The following is a 24220-nucleotide window of genomic DNA, read 5'->3' on the forward strand; positions in this document are numbered from 1 at the left end:
TTTCTTTTCTTCCTGAAACATCGTCCTCATCTGGAAACTCTTCTGGGCTTTCCATCTTACGGGGTACCCCTTTTCACCTTCAGCCTCTAATGCTAGAGTGCTTCAAGGCCAATTCTTAGAACTTCTATTTACATTCACTCCCTTAAGAGACAGCAAATAGTCTCATGGCCTTAAACACTATTTCTCCTGTGGTGACTCTCAAGTTTATATCTTGAGTCCAACATCTTTGTGATTTGTATTTTGAGCTGCCTACTTGATACTCCTATATGGAAATCTATAAACACACCTCAAACTTAACCTGGCCACAGATCTCTTGGTTCTCTCCCACCTCCCAAATTGCTCCTCCTTGACCGTCACCACATCCATAAATAATACCACCTTTCACGCAGTTCTTAGACCAAAACTCAATAGTTACCCTCAATCCTTTTCTTTCCCTTACATCCTGAGTGCTAGCCATCAGAAAATCCCATTGTTCATGTCTTGAATCCCCATCACTTCTTTATTTTTCAATAGCTGTCTTTTATTATTAAAATATCATAAATAGGTCTTAGGAATTATCCGACATCTTGTTTCTGTAGCTGTACAACTCTTAGATCTTACTCATCAGTCTGTCCCTTTTTCAGAGACATAGATACCATCCAAAAATGTTCTGATATCCTGGTTTTTAGCTGTTGTGGCTTGCTGAGTCAAAGCAGCTGAATTTGAAACTAGTTCAATGTCATTTCCTTTAAGGATGAACTCATCTTTCTGGGCTTGGGATACTGAACAAGCAATACCTGGGCTCACCCGAACCCTGCAGATATATTTTTTGCTCAAGAAAGTTCTGACTTCTACAATACAGCCATTCTCCTGCATAATGACATTGATGGGGAAGTGAGCGCAGAGACCTCATCTTGTCACAGATGCCCAGTGTAATGCCCTTGATCATCTTCTGTGCATGACTACAGAGAGCATGCACGGCAGCCAATTCCTGTCTTCTGAGCATTTGTCAATCCGGAGCCTCTGCTTTTTCTTTCCAAGGAGCCCGAGTTCTATACTGACGTGACTGAAGTCCCTCTGCAGGGCTCCTTTGGGGCCTTTCACAATAACTGTGTCCCTTCAGAGTGGTGTTGACATTTTCTGGAATGTGGACAGTCTGATCACTGAGAATAGCCTTCATTCTGCAGCAGATGCAGCTCCCATCACTTCTTATTGCCTCCACTAACTACTTCCACCCCACAAGCCACCATGGTTTCTGGACTGAACTATAATAACACATCAAGGGGTGTTGCTGGCTTTCTCGCTACCTCCAGACTATTCTTCATGCAGCTGCCAGTGTGCTATTTAAAAAATTAAATTAGATCATATAACTTCCTTGCTTGGAATTTTCTTGTGGCTTCTCATCATACATTGAATAGACATCAAAGTCCTCACCCTGGCTTGCAAGTTTCCTGTTTATTTCTCCAATCTCACCTTCTACTGTATCCCCCTTTGCCATCACTTCCTATGCACTCTGACAGCCTCTCTCATCTCTTACTCTTAAGCTCCCACATGTCAAGCTTCTCTTCACTAAGGACTTAAAAACGTGATCTTTCCCTGTTAGAAATGTTCTCCCCCAGATCTCTGTATGGTTTGCTCTTTTATATAATTCAAGTCCCTGCCTATATTTTACTCCCACGATCCTCCATCTAAATTAGATTCCTCAACTTTGTGGCCCTTGTCTATCCCTCTACCCTGCTCTTTTCTTTTTAGTACTTAACAGTATCCCACATTATATTTTTTTATACTTGTTTTCCTATTAACTGCCTCCCAGACTAAAACGTCAACTTCATGAGGGCAGAACCTTTGTTTGTCGTATTCCTTGTTCTATCCCTGTGTGTGGAATAATGCTTAGCACAGTTGAGCACTAAGCAATGTACACGAGGCATTCTTTGAACATCTGTATAGTGTGTATTGAATGAATGTTTAAGGACTTGGAGGCAAACACTGAACAGAAAGATGGGAGCAAGTCAGTGAGATGGGAATAGCACATTTTACTTTGAGATATTCCATATCTTGGTTGAATCCTGATTTTATCTAAAATCGCACAACTGTTTTTCTTCGGATTGTTCCCATATACAAATCATCACCATGTAATGAGCTTAGGAAGCACCAGAATGGAAAATAATAGTCAGCATAATGTAATAGTATTTGAAAAGTAATATTTGGAAATCCACAATTATGATCCTATCTCAGTTTTGTTCTGGAAGATGCCAATAGCAATTTTAGTGTATAGCACTGAGGAACTTGCATGCACATCAGCTCATTTGAATGAACATCAATCATTACCCTAGGCATGAAATAAACCATGTGACAAAATGAAGTTAACTAAAAGGTATATTCATATATAATCATCTTAACTAAGTAAGGATGACTAAAACTTTAAACACACACAATGTGAGAGCACTGATATTTTGCCAAAAATGTTAGCAGGAGATGCGGCTTCTGAAGTATAGATTGGCAGTGATTTCTTATAGGTTTTGTTACACATTTTCTCTAAATAGCAAAGAAGGAAAGTTTGCATCCTTCTTCAAATTATACAAGGACAATTACCAGAGGCTCTAAATACTCAAGGGAGATAATATTCTTATTTAAAAAGTTCTGAATTTTTTATCCTTAGATTTCTGACTTTTCTTTTAAAGTATTTGTATTATTGTATACTATTGCATACCTATTGTATAGAATGTACTTGTTGCATAACATATTACCTCAAAATTTATTGGCTTAGAACAACAATAAGCATTAACTGTCTCTTATGGTTTCTCTGAGGCGAGAATTTGGCAGTGGTCTAGCGGGGGGACTGGCCCTGTCTCTCTCATGAGTTTGCAGTCAAGATGTTGACCAAGGCCACAGTCAGCTAAAGGCTTGACTGTGGCTGAAGGATCCATTGTCAAGGTAGTTTGGTCACATGGCTGGCAAGTTGGTGCTGGTCATCACTGGGAGGCCCCAGTCCCTATCCACGTGGACCTCTACACAAGATGAGCGAGCATCCTCCCAAAATGGAAGCTGACAGAGAGGGCACAAGTAGGAAGCCACTGTCCATTTTTCTTAACCCAGCCTTGGAAGTGACACACTGTCACCCCCACTATACCCTGTGAGTTACACAGAAAGACTAACTCTGAGTCCATATGGGAGGAGACTACAGAAAAAGCACGAATACCAGGAGACAAGGTTCCTGGGGCCATCTTGAATGCTGGCTAGGGTGGAGTTGGTATGGGTTCATTCTTCTCAAATCCCTCCCAACTCAGAAGCAAGGGAAGAGGAGGAGAGGGTAGGGGTGGGGAGAGAGAGAGAAAGACAAAGGAGAGGGTTTTGGGGGTCAGGAAGCAGGAGAAGGAGGGAGGGAAGAAGGTTAGTGACAGAAATGTTGAAGTATCTGAACTTGGGGCCAAAATGGGTTCTCAAATGTTAAAAGAACTACAACCCTACATACCTCCCTACTTTCTCCTTGTACTTAAATGGCATGTAAGGTGGGGATTAGTTTATTGATATTAAGAGGGGAGAGTCTTCTCTAGCATTAGCTGCTTTTGAGTAGTCGGGTGGTTGCTATATTTCCTCCAAGGATAAGCAATGAGAGTTTTCATAATGTCAACTGAGATTTGTCAAAATCCTTTCTCTTGCTTGTTCGCTTTGCCATAGTCTCATAAATGTACTCTTAATATAGTTTAGCGTTTTTTCACCCCATGTAAAAGCTTCAGTCACAAGTCTAGGCTGCTTCCTCTTTCTTCTCCTCCTCTTCTTTCTCTTCTCTCTTACTCTTTTCACTCTCTACATTTCTCCTCAAAGTTATTTTCTAATTATTTATACTATAAGTTTTAACAGATTTTAGATACTGGAAAAAATAATCAATATACATTGGGAATTTAAACAAGTTTTGTGGTCACTAAAAAGTAGCTTCAAGTTATGGAGGTCACCAGGAGATATAAATGGCAAAAAAGAAAAATTACTACCATCTTTTCAAAGTATATAGACGCCAATGCTATCATATGAATGGAATAGTTATCAGGAACCATTCAGAAGTGTGTAAATATTCTCTGAAGAAACAGAGTAAGAAATTTAAAAAGAAATCACAATGCCACCTAATCTCAGAACACAGAACTGTACAACAGACTTTTTAAAAAGGCACAAATCTAGAATGATCTTAGTACCCGCACCCTTGCATAAACACCTTGACCAAGATAACTATCTCTATTCTATGGAAAGGCAACATCTGCCTTTTATCAAGAAAGTTATGGGAACTGATTTGATGACTGCAAGGAATGAAAATAACTCTAGCATGGTAGTTGAGAAATAGACTTTTTTTTTTTTTTTTTCTAAGGTGGGGTCTCCCTCAGGCTGGACTGCAGTGGCGTGATCTCTGCTCACTGCAACCTCAGCCTCCTGGGCTCAAGTGATCCTCCCACCTCAGCCTCCTGAGTAGCTGGAACTACAGGTACATGCCACCAAGCCCAGCTAATTTTTGGATTTTTTTTGTAGAAACAGAGTTGTGCCATGTTGCTCAGGCTGGTCTTGAATTCCTGTGCTCAAGCAATCCACCTGCCTCGGTCTCCCAAAGTGCTGGGATTACAGCCGTGAGTGCCCAGCCTACAAGAAATTGACTTTTAAGTTTGAGCCTGATCTTGTGAATTCCTACATTTGGCAAGGGGGACTGAGTGTTCGACAGAGCCCGGATCTGTCATAACATCCCAGCTCTGACTCACTTGAAGCAGCCTTTCATGTTCTGTGTAATCCTCAGAACAGTGTTTAGGACAATCTTACTTCATCTCCCTTGGTTTTGTGAAAATGACCAGCCTTCTCACGCTACTGATTAAAACGGAATTCCTTATGTCCTGTCCCTCCACCCACTCTTTTTCTAGCATTCTAACCACTAAAATCACAATCAAAGATGGAGACTATTTATAAATAACTGTAGGAATGATCCAGTGTTTATTTAGTCTACATTTGCTAGCAGGTTACTGTCTTACTGAACGAACATGATACATGTGCATGCTAACCTCCTGGAGATGAGGTTAAACTTTGGAGTCCCTGCCCTGGTGTGAACTGTGTTAAGATATGTTCATGCTTCCAAGTTGATATTAAGAACAGCTTGGTATTTATTAAGTAATGACTCTATTAAGGAGAGTGAGATTTAGCGACATTAAGTTTCTTGCTCTGGGTCACAGAGCCATTAATTGGAGATGTCAGGAATGGATCTCAGGGATATCTGATTGCAAAGCTGCTATGACAAGCTATTGCTCTCCCAGTGTGATAATCTACACTGGATAGATTTTAGTATGCCTCAATACCTAAAATCAACTGCTTTTATAATTCATCAAATCTTATGTTAGCATATATTATACTGCCTGAGAGGCTTCAAAAATATAATATGTGGACTGGGTGCGGTGGCTCACACCTGTAATCCCAGCACTTTGGCAGGCTGAGGCAGGCGGATCACCTGAGGTCAGGAGTTTGAGACCAGCCTGACCAACATGGAGAAAGCCTGTCTCTACTAAAAATACAAAATTAGCCAGGCGTGGTGGCGCATGCCTATAATCCCAGCTACTCAGGAGGCTGAGGCAGGAGAATCGCTTGAACCTGGGAGGTGGAGGTTGTGGTGAGCCAAGATTGTGCCATTACACTCCAGCCTGGGCAGCAATAGCGAAACTCCATCTCAAAAATAAAATTAAAAAAAAAAAAATATATATGTATACACATATACATACACACACACATAAAATATGTGATCTCATGAATGTAACATCTATTTGCTGAGTTTCTGTTACCTTCAGTTACTGTACAGACAGAGAGACAAATCATCTATCCAAATAATGGTAAAGTAAACCGGAAGTAATGTAATAACACGTGGGCACTAAAATGGAGAATGCTCCCAGTTAGAAGTATTAGGAAAGTCTTTCCAGAGAAGATATTTGAGAAGGGCCTTAAGGCATTACTAGGGGATGGGGACGGCAGGCCATAGAAATAGTGTTTCTGTCAAACCCAGCTGAGCAGGATAACTTTTTTCTTCCAAACTCACTGAATTTTTCTTGCAATTGGAAGAAAAATCTGTCTTTGACTTCAACTTGCTAACTAATACTGTAGTCAGTGACTTTTTTTCAAAAGTGCTTCATATATGAAGAAAAAGCACACTAAATAGTGGTCAATTTTGTTAAAAAATATATATATATGTAATTTCTGCAACATGGTGAACATACCCTAAACCACAAGTCAAACCTTTGTATAATCCCCTGGCCTTCAGTGTAGACAGAACCTGTGACTTGTTTTTAACCAACAGAATATAAAGGTGACAGGAAAATGTGGTACATACACATCATGAGATACTATGCAGCCATAAAAAAGAACAACATTTTATCCTTTGCAACAACATGGATATGGCTGGAGGCCATTATCCTAAGCAAATTAATACAGGCATAGAAAACCAAGTGCCATATGTTCTCACTTATAAGTGGAAACTCGCCAGGCGCGGTGGCTCTGGCCTGTAATCCCAGCACTTTGGGAAGGTGAGGTGGGTGAATCACCTGAGGTAAGGAGTTCGAGACCAGACTGGCCAACATGGTGAAACCCTGTCTCTATAAAAATACAAAAATTAGCTGGGTGTGGTAGCAGGTGCCTGTAATCCCAGTTACTCAGAAGGCTGAGGCAGGGAGAATTGCTTGGACCTGGAAGGTAGAGATTGCAGTGAGCAGAGATGATGCCACTGCACTCCAGCCTGGGTGACAGAGCGAGACTTCATCTTGAAAAAAAAAAAAAAAGTGGAAACCAAGCACTGGGTACACATGGACATAAAGGTGGCAACAACAGACACTGGGGTCTATGAGAGAGGAGAGGGGAGGGAGGGAGGGAGGGGGCAAGGGCTGAAAAACTACCTATTGGGGTACTACGGTTACTACCTGGGTGACAGAATCATTTGTAACCCAAACCTCAGCATCACACAATACCCCCATGTAACAAATCTGCACACACACCTCCTGAACCTAAAATAAAGGTAGAAATTATCATTATTACTATTACTGAGACAGAGTTTCAGTCTTGTTGCCCAGGCTAGAGTGCAATGGTGTGATCTCAGCTCACTGCAACCTCTGCCTCTCAGGTTCAAGTGACCCTCCTGCCGTAGTCTCCTGAGTATCTGGGATTACAGGTGCCCACAATGCCCAGCTAATTTTTGTATTTTTAGAAGAAATGGGATTTTGCCATATTGGCCAGGCTAGTCTTGAACTTCTGGCCTTAGGTGATCCACCTGCCTCGGCCTCCCAAAGTGTTGGGATTACAGGCGTGAGCCACCGCTCTTGACCAATTATTATTATTTTTTTTTTAAAAAAAAGGTGATGGGGAGGCACTCACTCAATTAGTTACATTATGTAGTGTATTAGGCCATTCTTGTGTTTCTATAAAGGACTACCTGAGACTGGGTAATTTATAAAGAAAACAGGTTTATTCGTCTCATGTTTCTGCAGCATGTACAGGCATGGCACCAGCATCTGCTCAGCTTCTGAGGAGACCTCAGGAAGCTTTTACTCATGGTGGAAGGTGAAGCAGGAGCAGGCAGGTCACATGGTGAGAGCAGGAGCAAGAATGAGAGAGTGGCAGGGAAGTGCCACACACTTTTAATGAGAACTTACTCACTAAGCCATGAGGGATCTGCCCTCCTGCCCCAAGCATCTCTAAAAGGCCCCACCTCCAACACTGGGTATTACATTTCAACATGAGATTTGGCGGGGACATACATCCAAACTCTGTCGCGGGGTAAAGGTGATGGAAGGTCACTCCCATGATTATATGACATATATGACACCATCTTAGCAGACTAGAGAGAAACTCCTGCTGGCCTTGAAAGCCTTGAAGAAGCAGCAAATTGCTACACTGTGAACTGCCTCTGGAGAGGGCCACATGGCAGAGAACTGGAGTGGCCTCTAGGAACTGAGGGCAGCCTCCATTAAATGGCCAGTAAGAAACAAAGGCCCAGTCATATAACCACAAGGAAATGCACTCTACTAATAACCTAAAGGAGCTTGGAAGACCATTCTTCCCCAGTCGAGCCTCCAGATGAGAATACAGCCTGAGTGACACCTTGATTGCAGCCTTGTGAGACCCAAAGCAGAGGACCCAGCTAACCTGTGCTTGGACTCCTGATCCACAGGAACTTATGAAGCTTATTAAATGTGGGGTGTTTTAAGCCACTAAATTCATGGTAATTTGTTATACAGAACAGGAAATGAATACACCACAGAAGTTGACCAAGCTTTTTTTCTACCAAAGGATTTGATATATTCACCCCTATATTACGTAGACCTGTCATCTAATAATCTAGTTATGCTTATCTGGATGATTTGTCCATACCAGTGGTTAGAATCCACGTGGTGGGCTTGTTTAAACACATACTGATTGCCAGGTCCCACCCCAGAGTTTCTGGTTCAACTGATTTGGGGTGAGACTGAACATCTGCATTTCCCACAAATTCCTAGCTGATGCTAAAGCTGCTGGTTTGGAGGACCACATTTTGAGACCCATTGATCTCTACCAATTTGTTTTATAAACATTTTTGTGTCAATTTACATCTCTAAGGCAAAAGGATTACAAGATATATTTTTCAAATATTTGATTATTTAGAATACTGAAACCTTCGTGTCAATATGATGCTAACATTTTCTCCTGTTCCTCCATCCATTATCCATCTTTCTCTCTTCTGAACAAATTATTACAAATAAATTCAGAAAGCTGAACACAATGGGGAACGTGAAGTGGGAATTGATAAGAAAAAGGATCTGACTTTTCCTGATATTTGAGTTTGACTTGGGAGTAAAGACTTTGGAATACAACTATAAAACGGGCAAAATATCTATGGTAAAAGTAATTATTCTCATTCTAGGAGTTATAATTGCTCAAAATGTTGGAATTCTTGAAGCTATTTACAGTATTTCAACCACAAGATGTTAGTAATCTGTGTCTAAAACTCTCTTAATGCGAAGCTCAAGTTTAGGTTGGGAAAGTTACTTGGCTTCCTTGAGATTAGGAATTTTCTTTGTAAAATGAAGTGAACTGACAAGGCGACTGGCAGGTCCCCCTAACTCCATATCCCATGGCTTTAGGGAATGAAGTCTTGGGTCTCTTTCTCTACACACAATGAAATTTCCCTGTCTTCTCTACATATGGTAACCATATAGCCTGAATTTCCTTGGACATCTGTAATTTCAAATATACTGTCTCATTGTCATAGTATGTGTCTGAAGTTTTAACTCTGGAAATAGTTATATTGACATTTTTCACTGTTAGGAATAATACCTTCAATTGGAACTAGGCTACATATCCTGTTTGCATTTACTGTTCTCTCTTGATTTCTATGCTTTTGCTGAGAGCTGGGCATGCTTTTCCCACAGGAGTGAAAACTGACTCTTAGCCTGCAGGTTGGACTTCCTTGTCTACTGCCTCAGCCTCAGGGTAGTGTCCTAGACATGCTGTCTTCTCCCACATTCCTCTGTGGTAGCAAGTGATTTACCCATTTATGCAGCTGATTAGAATGTAGCACCAATACAGTATGAGAAATCTCAGAGCACAAAAGATAAATAGTAGTAATTACAGCTATCTGCTTTAGGTACCTATTGTGTACCCTTTTCTATCTATACACTAAAAAATGTGTAGTAAATAGAATCCAACGTAATCAGAAACAGGTATCATTTCAGATCTTAGCTCTGATGTCTCCATGAGATGAACTATTTTAGCTCTGGTACTTTATGGTTGCCTTTCAGGTATAAATTTCTCTGGATACATCTCCAACTTATGTATGATTATCTGATCATGCAGTTATTTCACTTGGAAAAATGTCAAGTACGTTTACTTAGATCATATTCCTATGTCATTTTCATTAATGTCTTCTCAGTCATTCAACTACTATCTCAACCCCTTTTGATGACTTCCCTCTTCTAAGCAGGATCTTTACAACTTTAAATATTTCTGGGTTATTATCATTTATACCTCTTGGTCCCTTGATGTATCAGTTTGTTTATGTTTCTAGTTCTGTGAGTGAATGTCTGGGCAATTAAAAATAATGACTTTCATAAGAACCATGGTTCATAATTTTTTTCTGCCCTGGGAAGAAAATCGGTACAATACTCCTAAGTTGACCAGAATGGAGAAAGGGCTTGTTATTCACTCCAACATTTGTTCAAATGTACTATGCGCTAAGGACTGTCCTAGCTCCAGAGACACAGGGATGAATAAGACAGTCCTTACATATAAGGACTCATGTTCTGTGTCACATGGGTTTTCTGCCTCAGGTTTCAAGGTTTCAAATCCCTCCTCTTGAGGAGGAGAATAGTTGAATGAGGGTAAGCCGATTATCCAGGCAGGCTTTTCAGAATTCACATATCTATATTTTATGTTTAAGTGGGGGAGGGAAAAAAAGGAAATGATGTTGAACTAGAGATTCTGATTCAAGCTGGTGAAAGAAGAGAAAAAGTGGTAAGAACAGGGACATTGTATAGGCCAAAATAAAGTGGAGCTCAAATCTGATTTTATTTTGGACCCATGATTTCACGACTTTTGTGTAGTGATGATGTAGCAAAACTTAATGAATAAATTTGAGAGATCAGACTCAACATTCTTGAGTTCATATAGCAGATACATTTAATGCACATACAGAAAATAATTTTTATTTTAAAGTTGGAAAAGTTTTATCCAGCCCTCCTCTTTTCTCCTGCATAAAGTCCTCAAGCACCCAAAGCTCACCCATTAGTTTGGATCATTTAGATCCAAAATAGTGCAGGCAGTTTTCACACCAAAATGGTCACTTGGAGTTCTTTAAGCAGAATATACTTAATTTTAGGAGTTTATGGTGTCTATACTGGAATGGGAAAGTAATGAGAATAATAAATAGGAGAGAACTCTTAACACATACTTCCTAACACACTAGCATGTGTTGTAAAAAGAAAATACCATTGAACTCTCATAGGATTGCAACCATACATAAACAAAATACAAAATCAACTTAAATTACCGTGATGCACAATATTCTCTTTCAAAGTGTTACATCCCTAACCATTCCAGTTAAAGAAGGAAAAACATAACATGTTACATCCCCTTTTTAAGAGAATGAATCATTATTTTCCCCCCAGTATCTCACAGTCTCTAACTAATGATGTCACCACAGTCTGTACTTAAGCTAATTTGGATTGGGGTACCCAGTGAAGTATTAACAACATATGAAGGTGATTCAAAGGGCTGTTATAAGAGGAATGCTGAGCTAGGAGGCTTGGGTCCCAGACTCTGGCTTTGGTGATCATGATAATGATGAAGATGAATAGTTGCTATTTATTTTTAGGTACTTATTGAGTGCCATGCGTTAGGCTATGTGCCTTACATGAATTTTCTCTAATGTAATCATCTTAACAGTCCTATGGTACTATTATTACTTTTGTTTTATCAATAAAGCTAAAGCTTAAAGAGTTAGCTAAGTGACTTATCCAAGGTCATAGCTGAACTAAAGAGGTAGAGTCAAGATTCCAGCTGATGCTTAACCCCAAAGCCTATACAGATGCTCCTTGACTTAGAGTGGGGTTATGGCCCAATAAACTCATTGTAAGTTGAAAATATCATAAATTGAGAATGCATCTGATATACCTAACCTATCAAACATCAAAGCTCAGTCTACCTTTAATGTGCTCAGAACACTTACATTAGCCTACAGTTGGACAAACTCATCTAACACAAAGCATACTTTATAATAAAGTGTTGAATATCTCATGTAATTTATTAAATCCCGTACTGAAAGTGAAAAACAGAATGGTTATACTTGAAATACAGTTTCTACTAAATACGTATCACTTTCACTCCATCATAAAGTTGAAACATCATAAGTTGAATCATTTTAAGTTGGGGACTGTCTGAATTGTCCTCTTTGCCACCACTAGACCACATCTTCTGAATCACTTAACGCCTCTTGCCCTCCTAAAATAACAGAAGGGTTGGACCAGGTGACCTCTGAGGTTCCCTTTGGCTTTAAATTTTAGAAACCCTTTGATGCCCTGTTGGAAGACCATGAGACTGGAGTTCTGTTTTTCCTGACACCTTGTCTTGGCTCTGTTTTGTTCTGCTCTATAGCCTGGAGACACAGAGAGTAAGTCTGTGACCTCAAGGCTGCGGAGGGTGTGCAGGCACCCTGTAGCCTGACCATGGTACAGAGAAGAAAGAACTGGCCCAACAGAGATACGTTAGTCTCACTGATCTATATTCCTAAGCAAGCTGACTCAACACAAACAGAAGCAGAGAACAAAGGGGGCCCCCAGGGAGTCATCTGTTAGCAGCACTCTCTTCCTGGACACGCAGGATTCTCACACTTTATACACCATGCTCACCCCAGAGGTTAGGCTCTCTCCTCGGTTATTTGGAGAGGGAAATATCCTATGACTGAAGTGACTGTCCCAGGGTGTTGTCCTCTGGGCTGAGAGCTTTCATGAGGACAGGACTTTACTGGCTTCTGGCATCTGTTTGCTCTCCCCACACCCCTTTTTCAGGGAAGGCAAAGCAGAGAACTCTGTGGAGCTTTCAGACTTAGATTTTTTTTTTTTTCTGGGATTCCCCTCTATCTATGGCAAAGATTTCTCAGACAGTGGAAGCAAATTCCCATCTGTTAAAAATCTGGAAATTTCCAAATTCCCCTTATTTATCTTGTGCTTGTTTTGGAAAATCTGGGAGATGTCCACAGATAGATATATGGCGGTCTTCTGAAGGATGTTTTTAAAAGATTGCAAAACTGAATCACAGTGAAAGTCAAACTGCAAGCAAGCTCTTATTTTTAGGCTCTGTGCCAGACCTGACCAAACAAAACAAGCAGAAAATAAACAAAGACATCAAGTTAAAAGACCCAGTCAGCAACCTCATTTAAACTGTTCATCTATAACAGAGACCAGGGGGAGCATCACCAGCCAAAAATCTAAGCTTAACTTTAAGCCACTTACAGACCTAAAATCATGGTACTGCTCACTTAGTAGGAACTGAACAAACCCATCAAATCTTACATTATAAGTTGAGTGGAATTTTGAAAAAAGGAGTGCCTTTTCATAGAACTGCCTAGTGATAGGACAGGAAACATCATCATTAATGTCTTTTATCAAAATCTGTAGTGTCCCCATTAAAAAAAATCTCGAAAGTAGTTGAACCATATTAAGTTTCTGTCTTAGACACTGTGCTAATTGCTGGGGATTAAACCACGATTGATATCTTCACAGATATCATGTTCCTTCAGAATATGATAGCCTCGTGGTGTAATCAAACATCCAAATGGATGTCACTTAGTGTGACAATGAATTCAATCCACCCATTAAACAAACATTTATTGAGTGTAGATTATGTGCCAAGCACTAGGGCAGGGGCTGGGGCAAGGTAAAGAACAAGACATCACACAATCTCTGGTGTCAGAGAACCCTGAGAGAGTAATTGCATGGGAGTTATCACGGGGGAAAGCTCTATTGCCGGGGAGGACACAGAAGGGAATCCATTCTAGTCTATAACTCCTGGAAGGCGGAGAATGGCATTTAAACTAAAAGACAGTAGGAGTTGGTAGGGCAAATGGAGATTACAGAAGAGAATAGCAGGAGGAAGGCCAGGAGTCCAGATGACCTGAATCATTGAAAATCAAAAGGAGGGAGTGAGATCGCCAAGGCATTCTTTGTAGTCTAAAGGAAATCCAACTACATTCAAAAAATTACTAAAATTCTTTCCTCATTTAGTGCTAAACAGAAAATATATAACTTTCAACCAGAGCTTATGATTAGCATATGTATGGTTAACATAGTGAATATGATTGCCACTAAATGCAAATACACCCATCATTTCAGCGGACCTGTGCAACCAACTAGATCTGAAAACTACTAAAAAATTCTGATTATTGATTTTCTTTTACCAGAGTTGTGAAACACTGTTCTACTAAATTAGTATCTGGAGCAAAAGAACTCCCGAGTCAGGTATGTTCATGGAGCGGAAACTGTTCAGGTCCTCAAACCACCAGGCATTTGACCTTCTAGCCAAATGAATTACTTCTATGAAAATGAAAGAACATCTTTTTTTTTTTTTTTTTTTTTTTTTTTTTTTTTTTTTTTTTTTTTTTTTTTTTTGAGACGGAGTCTCGCTCTGCTGCCCAGGCTGGAGTCCAGTGACCGGATCTCAGCTCACTGCAAGCTCCGCCTCCCGGGTTCACGCCATTCTCCTGCCTCAGCCTCCGAGTAGCTGGGACTACAGGCACCCGCCACCACGCCCGGCTAGTTTTTTGTATTTTTAGTAGAGACAGGGTTTCACTGTGTTAGCCAGGATGGTCTCAATCTCCTGACCTCGTGATCCGCCCATCTCGGCCTCCCAAAGTGCTGGGATTACAGGCTTGAGCCACCGCACCCGGCCAAAAGAACATCTTAATACTATCATAACACTTTAAACGAACCCAGCTTTAAAACATACAGTCTTCTCCTCTCAGTGACTTATTTCCAATGTACTTATTCCTTCCCTGGGATAAATTTGGCCTCTGTATTAACCCAGAGGTCAGAGAGCTGAGAACACCTCCCCTCTGAGGTACAAGCAAAAGCAGGAGCTGAGAGAGTGGACGCAGCCTAGGTCAGACAAAAAAGACGGATTTGTTCAAGATGCGCTGGGTATGGAACTCAAGAAGGATGGAGAGATGGACAACACTTGCCAGTGATGCAGAGAAGCCATGACCTCTACGTTAAAACCCATAAATCCCTCTGAGTAGAAAAATGCAGTTGAGCACCATCCATATGGCTTCCTCATAAACACTTGGAATAGCGAAGCTCCCTAGATGCTGGGCAGCAAGAGCACAGGTGGTAGATCTGCCAGCGCTGGAAAGTCAGAAGCCAGTAGGCTTTCTCTAGCGAAGCCAGGACATGTCAAAATGCAGCCACTTCCCCTTTTGTCCTGGTCACAGGGCGCTGGGCTTTTGTGTACTCTGACAAATCAAAAAATAAAGTCAGCCGTCAATGAAGACTCCCACCCCTCCAAAATGTTGCTGACTACTTCTCAAGGTTTGTCCAACAGAGCTTTGCAGGACCACTGAGCCTCATCAGAAGAGGCACTCATGTTCTAGGTCTTTGCAGGACGAATTGCTCTATTTATTTTCTTCTCTCTCTCTCTCTCCAACCACTCTTTTTTGTTTGTTTTTTGTTTTTGAGATAGGATTGTACTCTGCTGTCTAGACTGGAGTGCAGTGGCATGATCATAGCTCACTGCAGCCTTGAATTCCTGGACTCAAGTGATCCTGCACCTCAGTGTCCCGAGTAGCTGGGACGACAGCTGGGACATCAGCCACCATGCCGGCTTTTTTTTTTTTTTTTTTAAGAGCCATGGTCTTGAGGTCTTGCTATGCTGCTCAGGCTGGTCTCAAACTCCTTGGCCTCAGGCAATCCTCCTGCCTCTGCCTCCCAAAGTGCTGGGATTATAGGTGTGAGCACCATGCCCAGCCTTCACAACTATTCTTATCAAAAAGATCACACACACACACACACACACACACACACACCCACCCACCCCAGGAAGGAATCTTTTCTAGAACTTGGACTTCCTCACTAGCTCAGGAGCCAGTCACCTCATATTACAGCGATGAAGACAAATAAGAATAGTTTCTGAATTGTCACTATTCTCTGTAATTTCTTCCATTTTTGGTGTCCTTGAAACATGACAGCAGTACCAACTGGATAAGAGTGATCCACCACCCAGAGTTTGATCTACTTTTATGGAAATAAGCCATACATAGGGATAGATCACGAAGCCAATGGGAAAAATTTAAAACTTGAGATGAAGTTAATCAAAGTCTTTTCTATTAAATAAAGGTCTCTTCCTTCAAGATACTATTTTGAGCAAATAAGATTTCTGCGATTCTGCAACACTGAACTTAATTAAACAGCATAGCAAAATGGAAAACCGATGTCACAGAACATTTTCAAAGGACTTTAATGACATTCAGCCTGTTTTCTTAGACTTGTTTGCAGTTGCTATAGTACCCTGCACTTAAGTAAGTTCCTGAGTTGTTGGAATGGGAGGATTTATATCCATTTCATATAACTGGCAGTAGAAAATCTATTCAAAGACAAGTACAGTTGTGGGAGTCTTACAGAGTTTTTGGGCCATAACCTGAATGGCTCTTTTGGCTTAAACTCTTGAACTCTTTTAAATTAATGTTTTCCATCTTTCAAAGGAACTTTCCATACCACCAACTCTGATTCTAATTTTTAATGGTCCTTTCTGCTAGTCTCAGGCTTAATTATTCTGAAAGCACCTGCAAGATTGACTAAGAAACTTAATATCTGTCAATTACAACTCAGAAAAAATCACAGCATGAGGAAATTATGGGAGATGAAACTCTTTGTCAATCCAAGTACAGGCATCCACAGTTAGATTTTTAATGTAGTTTTTCATACATTGGGAAATATTATATTAGAAATTCAAAACTGCAAAGGTCTCTTTAAAGTATCAAAATTTCAGATTACACTGAAGAGAAGAAGTAAGTTTACTTTCCCAAAAAGTGCATTCAGAAGGAAAATGCAGAGTGACCAAATAGGAATTATAGAGAAACTTGTGACTAATTTTCTTCTTTTGTTACTCATCCTTTAAAACATCTTTTAAGATGTTTCCCAGTGCTTGAAACCATGTGATGATTATTGACATATGTCCCAAGTAGCATTACAAAATTTACAAGACTTTTTTTTTTTTTTATACAGGAAGCTCAACTACCTATTAAAAATGGCATGTGTCATGTTTTTTTCCAGTTTCAACTGACATGGGAATTAAGAGGAAGCAATGAATTATCATGCTGCCTGTTGTTTATATGAGCATCCCATGCAACTTTCAAATCAGAGGCTGTTTTAAGCTGAAACACTGATATCTTTCAAATCGGAGAAGAGACGACATAAATACAAGTGAGAAACAAAAGGACAAGAATTCTAATTAGAGCAGCAATAAAGTAAATCTTAAACAAAAATTCACACAGTAAGTGGGTACCCTTATCTTGGGCAATGGCTTGCTTCTGGTGCTGCCTTTATGACGTGTGTGATGGAGAGGGCTGCACCTTCTGTTTTTTTTTTTTTTTTTTTTTTGAGACGGAGTCTCGCTCTGTTGCCCAGGCTGGAGTGCAGTGGCCAGATCTCAGCTCACTGCAAGCTCTGTCTCCCGGGTTCACGCCATTCTCCTCCTCAGCCTCCCGGGTATTTTTAGTAGAGACGGGGTTTCACTGTGTTAGCCAGGATGGTCTCTATCTCCTGACCTCGTGATCCCCCCGCCTCTGCCTCCCAAAGTGCTGGGATTACAGGCGTGAGTCACTGCGCCTGGCCTGCAACTTCTATATTATCATCAAAATGGGCTTTTTTCCTGTCTGCACTTTTAAAAAGTTGATGCGAGTATTTATACATATTAATGGGGGATACGATATTTTGTTACATGCATAGAATGTGTAAGGATCAAGTCAGGGTATTTAGGGTATCCATCAGCTCAAGTGTTCATTATTCCTGCGTTGGGAACATTTCAAATCCTGTCTACTAGCTATTTTGAAATATACAACACCGTACTGTTAACTACGGTCACCCTACTCTGCTAATGAACATTAGAACTTATTTTTTCTAACTGTATGTTTTAACCTATTGACCAAGCTCTCTTTATCTTCCTCCAAAAACCCTTCCCAGCCTCTAAGAAAAGGGAAATTAATATATTGTTGGTGGGAATGTAAATTAGTATAGCCACTATGAAAAACAGTATGGAGATTTCTCGAAAACTAAAAATCGAACTACCATACCATCCAGCAATCCTACCACTGGGTATTGATCCAAAGGAAAATGAATCAGTATATCAAAGAGATACTTGTGCTTCCATGTTTGTTGCAGCACTATTCACAGTAGTCAAGATATGGAATTAACCTAAATGTTCATCAACGGACCAATGGATAAAGAAATGTGGTATGTATACACAATGGAATACCATTTGGCAATTAAAAAATAATGAAAGGTTGTAATCTGCAGCAGCATGAATGGAATAGGAGATCATTGTGTAAAGTGAAATAATCCAGACAAAGAAAAACAAATATTGCACGTTCCACTCATACATGGGAACTAAAAATGTTGATTCCATAAAAGTAGAAAGCAGAATGATAGATACCTGCCTGGACTCTATGCTTGAAAGTCTTCTCCTTTTATTTCTAAGAAAGCTTTATAATTTAAACTATTTTTAAAGACGTATTATACAGTACTCATTAATGTTGCTGTCAGTGATTTTTGATATGCTAGGTATTAATATAAAAAAAGAGTAAGATAATGAAAACTGGAGGAATTGATTTGCTGTTAGTTGGGCTGGGTGTGAATAAGAGTTTAAGAAGGATTAACATGGGGAGATACTGAAGGGAGAAAGATCAGTTTAGATGTTGTGAAGCACTTGGAAGTCAGATGTCCAGGCCTACAACAGGGTGGTGGCAGTAGGAAAAGAAAAGTAGAGAGAACACTGGTCGGGCATGGTGGCTCATGCCTGTAATCCCAGCACGTTGGGAGGCCGAGGTGGGTGGATCACCTGAGGTCAGGAGTTCGAGACCAGCCTGACCAACATGGTGAAACCCTCGTCTCTACTAAAAATACAAAAATTGGCCGGGCATGGTGGTGCACACCTATAATCCCAGCTACTTGGGAGGCAGAGGCAGGAAAATTGCTTGAACCCTGGAGGCGGAAGTTGCAGTGAGTCAAGATCTCACCACTGCGCTCCAGCCTGGAAGACAGGATAAGACTATATCTCAAAAATAAACAAATAAAAATAAAAATAAAAATGAAAAGTACATAGAACACATATTAAAACAACAAAATAAAATGTATCGAATATTGTGGACTCTTCTTAACACTTGCTACATACAAGTCTCGTGTGTGTTCTGTGTCTTCCATAGAGGCTCCTTCAGCCATCTCAGTCCTCTTTCATTCTTGTCCTCTATCCCCACCCAATCCATGATCAAGCCATTGTTCTAAGTGTATGTCTTCTGAAAATGAAATCTTAGTTATAGAAAATGACTCTTGAAGCATAATTGATTCCAAACCCTGACTAATAACAGGTTTTTTTTATTTTTTTATTTTTATTTTTTTTGAGACGGAGTCTCGCTCTGTCACCCAGGCTGGAGTGCAGTGGCCGGATCTCAGCTCACTGCAAGCTCCGCCTCCCGGGTTTACACCATTCTCCTGCCTCAGCCTCCCGAGTAGCTGGGACTACAGGCGCCCGCCACCTCGCCCGGCTATTTTTTTGTATTTTTTAGTAGAGACGGGGTTTCACCGTGTTAGCCGGGATGGTCTCGATCTCCTGACTTCGTGATCCGCCCGTCTCGGCCTCCCAAAGTGCTGGAATTACAGGTTTGAGCCACCGCGCCCGGCCATAACAGGTTTTAAGTTATCCTTTTCCACGTCAGTTTCTGGCCACAAATCAATGAAAAATGCAAAGTGAAATGGCCTTGAAAGTTGAAGGCTAGGACAAAGGTAATGTGGTTTTAAAATGAAAAAGAATGGTCAGATTCCTTCCATGCTTGGAATTCATGGACAATCCTCCTCCATGGGGATTTCATAGTTTAGAAAATGTGTTGGGAAACAGATGAGCCTCACAGCTGCTGCTGTCTCTGGTCAGCATGCTATGCGTGTTTTGCTCAGCCCGAAACCACTGCCACAGTATCTCAGTAATCACCCTGTCCTCGGTGTCTGAAGCGAAACTACTAAACGACTAAGCTATGCCCTTTGGAAGGGTTAGAAGTATGGGCCAAATTATATCTTCTCTTTCTTACTTGACCTTGATCTATTCATCACTAACAGACAGTCACCACAGACACCAGGAACAAAGATAGGTTCTTTGTAAAGCTAAGCATATATTGGGAGATTGACCAAATTGCCACACCTTCGTGGAAACAACCAGAATGTCACTGAGGAATGCAGAAAAGATGAGGAAAGAAAGCAAAGTGGTGTGCTTTGGTTTGACTGCAAAGCCCCTTGTTAGTAAAGAAAACTGTTTTCAAAAAACAACAACAACAACAAACTGGCATCTGTCATTTGTGTCACCCAATAAGTGAGCATGTTGTACATAGAGAAAACCCTTTCCAAACTCCTCATTACTAACATAGCCAACAATTTTCTTCTAATGTGCCTTAATCTTGGAAGTGTGTTTTCTTTAGTTTCTCACTCTACAGATGTCTTCTCCATCTGGCACTCAAAAATATTGTTACTTGCATATCATTTGACATATATATATATGTGTATGTGTGTATATATATATATATATATATATAGAGAGAGAGAGAGAGAGAGAGAGACCCCAAATGTGTTATAGCAAGAATCTTTGAGTTATCTCAAGGGATGTGAGTATTTTGTTCATTAGTGTCTATTCCATTCTTTTGAAGGCTTGATAAACGTGCCCAGTGTTTTAGTCCTATTTGTTTTGCAGGTCAGATTAAATCTGGGTGTTTAAAAGAGAAGAGAACAAACCCTGGTATTCTTTTTAGCATGCACAGAATGTAATGCATTATAGCAATTGTGGTCAGCAATTTGCATATTCCAGTTGTGCTCCAAAAGGTACCTAAATCTGCCTTTTGAAAAGAACACACACATACAAATCTTCTTTACACTGCTGTAGACAATCACATTAAGCTTCTTGTTTCCTATCTTTTAATGTTTAAAACTTCATGTTAATAACCATTCCCCTCCCCCTCCCACTGTTTCTCCTGAGGGTCTGTTTTTCTCTCCTTGTCTCTTCATCACAGTTGTCAGCACATTTTTGACACTGAGGTTACTAGCAATTGGAAGCACAAACTTGAGGGTCAATTTTGTGAATGTTTTAAAACATGTTGTGGGAGATGCTGTTCCGCTCCCTCACAGCCATCTCCACCCAGGTAGAATCCTGATTTTCAGATGGTGGATGGGGATCCTTTGCATCTAGGGCCTTCTCCAAGTCCAGGAATGAGTTATGCCTGGTCTCCATGAGGATTCCATTTGCCTTTGCCGGATTATCATTTCCCAGCCTTTCTTGCAATTAAAAATTGACCTGAGACACCGTTGTGGTCAATGGGACTTAACAAGTCTCCCAGAAAGGACATCGGAATAAAATAAGCAGAGCCTCACAAAATGTATTCCTTCTTTCCCATCCTTCCTACTCTGGAGATGGTGACAGCACTTGGTATTTGAGCAGCTACAGCTATCTTATAATCATGAAGGAAAGGCTGAAAGCCTTCAAATGCATTCTGATGTTTCTGAGCTACTGACCCAAGCCTAAGCTACCAATACATACATACTGCATGTCTGTGCATGTGCACACGTGCATGTGTGATGCTTTCTAGGTACGTATATATGCCAAAATAAAAGTGTAGTAATTATTATTCGTGCAAACACTTGGTTTTCACAAAATGAGGCCATTTTTGAGAAAGGAAAAACAAAAGCAATATTGTGGCAATGAATAGACTCAAATTAAAGATGTGGTTACAGGCAGACTTTCCACTGCTGCCCGAGCTCTGCCGCTCATTGAGCCACTGAATGAGCTCCAGTGGCAGAGCTCACTCCACTGATAACACATAATTGGAGAGTTTCTGGGTCTTTCTATGCTGTTTCCTTTTGGCAAAGCTTGGGTTAACCTGTGGAATGTCAGTCAAGTGCCCAGCTATTAATAGGAGTAATTCTGCTTTTCACAGAGTGGCAATAAAAGTAATTTGCAAATGTGGGAGGAAGAGGAACAAGGGAAGAGAAAGTCAGAGTCAAAACAATTAATTACAATTAATCCCCACTTCTACAGAAGACACACTTCCAGCAACCATCAAAGACTAAGACCCAAAGCTGAAACTTACTGCCCCCAGGCAGGAAGAAAAGAGAAAGAACAAGAAAAAAGAAAAAAAGGCCCTGAGGGAGTTTTCACCAAGATGATTGTTGACTGTGTATACTAGAAGCGCCCAGAAACAACAGGACCTAATGGAAGCAGAGAAAAAGCTTTAAAAATTAGAGAAAAGGAGTTTTAAAGTATGAATGGGGTTTTGCCATCCCTCTCATCTCTTTCTGGCGCCCTGCCTCAGGTTGCAACATAATCCTCATGAAACAGTGAGATGAAGAAGAGAGACAGGCTCAGAGAGCATAAGAACGTATTCTATTATATGGCAATAGGTGGTTAACATGAGTAGGAGTGACGTTTTCTTTTCTTAAAGCTGTTCTCACAGGAAAGTGAAGGATGTATTCTAAAGACTCTCTTTCCTTCTCCTTGGCAGGCTGGGTGGAAATGCTGTTTTGGGGATATACTGAATGGAACTGATGAAGTGAGGGCCAGGACCCTGAGGAAGAGGCCAGTGGGGCGAGAGCAGTGAGGGCAGGGGACAGGCAGTCTAGTCTGTGGTGTGGATGCCTGTCTGCCAATGGGGAGAGCACAGAACTTTTGAACTCAGTGGCCGTGCTGATTGTGTAGCAGTAAGACATTGTTTAGGGTGCAAACAGAATCACATATTATATTGCAAGAGCTCTTCAGTGAATAACAGGCTCAATCTTTGATATTCATGAGAATGACTCTGAGCCTCCAAGAAAAGTTTCAGTCATTATATAGAAAAGTAGACATTTCAGAACATTGCCATCCTTATTACACTACTACTACTAGCACCACTCCCTCCCTCCTCTTTCTCTTTCTTAAGAGATGGGGTCTTGCTCTGTTGCCCATGCTGGAGTGCAGTGGTGCCATCATAGCGCACTGCAACCTTGAACTCCTGGGCTCAAGTGATGTTCCTGCCTCAGCCTCTCAAGTAGCTGGGACTATAGGTGTGCGCCACCATGCCTGGATCCTCCTCTTCCTTCTCTCCTTTTCAGTTTTAGTGCTTAAATAAAGTGTTAATTTTCTAAAGCTATTAGTTAGTTTCCTGGAAAGGTCATTTTAAAATAGAATATTGTACTCCTTGAGGTGATTTAAAAAAATGTTTACAGCAGCTTATCCATAGTAAAGGCTAATGAAGATTGAAGACAGAGGAAGACAGATGAAATAATAGGTGAAAATGGCTCACTTGAGCTGAAAGAAGCTCAAAGCAGAAATATGTTCAAACTAGAAAAAAGAAAATTGGCAACTACGTACAGTTTCAAGCTGCACCATTCCTCCACCACATCCCCTGCTCTCAAATCTTTTAAAACAAAAACAATACAGGAGACACATAGATTATGGCCAAGACATTCTATGTGGATGTTTGACCAGAGCTGTCAAGCCACTGATTAGCTTTGTGTCAGCAGGATGTACAGTTGGCTTCTCCACCTACTGAACACAGATAACTTCTTAGACTTAAAAAAAAAAAAAAAAATCAAACCCAGGACTTACACCGTTATTTCATATTTAACCTTAAAATAGTAAAATTGTTTTGGGAAACAAATGAGTTGCCATAGTTAACACTGATGTTACTAATTAAGATGCAAATTCAAATCCTATATATGCATTTGAAAATGATTCCGGAGCTCATGATTTTCTGAGTATCAAACCGATATCTCAGATACTCAAGATTTGAGATTTTAACAATAATATTACTACTTAAAACATTTCTGTAATCCCAGCCCCTCAGGACGCTAAGGTGGGAGGATCGCTTGAAGCCAGAAGTTCAAAACCAGCCTGGGCAGCAAAGTAAAACCTGTCTCTACCCACCCACCCCTGCCCCCCCCCAAAAAAAAAGGGAAGGAAAGAAAAGAAATAAAACATTTCACATTTTCTTAATTGCTAACACCTAAAGCACACTAATATTTTACAATTATCATCAAGTTGTACTCATCACATTGGTCATATTTTTCAACCCATCTCAAACACTTTTAAAAAATGGGATTAGTCAAATGGCTAATAAAAGTCAGCTAAGATGTAGAACTTGTCTGCGTAAAAGGAAGAGAAGATATACAGGAGTCATCCCTAAGCAGTAAATTTGTAGAATTTCCGGGCTAGGAATGAAAATATTTTTTATTTAAAGGTTAAATTAAGAAGTTAGTTAATGGGTACAAAAGTACAAAGTTCTAGGATTTGATAGAACAGTAAGGAAATTATAGTTAACAATAAATTATTCAAAATAGCTAGAAGAGGAGAGTTTTAACGTTCCCAACATAAAGATAAATGTTGGAGGTGACAGATATCTCAATTACCCTGACTTAATAATTACACATTATATATATGTATTCAAATATCACATGTACTCCCCAAATATGACAACTATGATACATCAATTAAA

General features: G+C 40.4%; 1 protein-coding gene and 1 pseudogene across 6 annotated transcripts in view; both read right to left on the reverse strand.

The window, feature by feature from the left end:
- On the reverse strand, positions 1 to 23632 carry LOC126955306 (60S ribosomal protein L9-like; annotated as a pseudogene). Its single transcript, XR_007725880.1, has one exon. The product of XR_007725880.1 is annotated as a 60S ribosomal protein L9-like (transcript).
- PALLD (palladin, cytoskeletal associated protein) overlaps positions 1 to 24220 on the reverse strand; it is a 432781-nt gene that overhangs the window by 170647 nt on the left and 237914 nt on the right. The window lies entirely within an intron of this gene.

This window comes from Macaca thibetana, chromosome 5, assembly GCF_024542745.1.
Source record: "Macaca thibetana thibetana isolate TM-01 chromosome 5, ASM2454274v1, whole genome shotgun sequence".
In the NCBI taxonomy this organism is placed as follows: Eukaryota; Metazoa; Chordata; class Mammalia; order Primates; family Cercopithecidae; genus Macaca; species Macaca thibetana.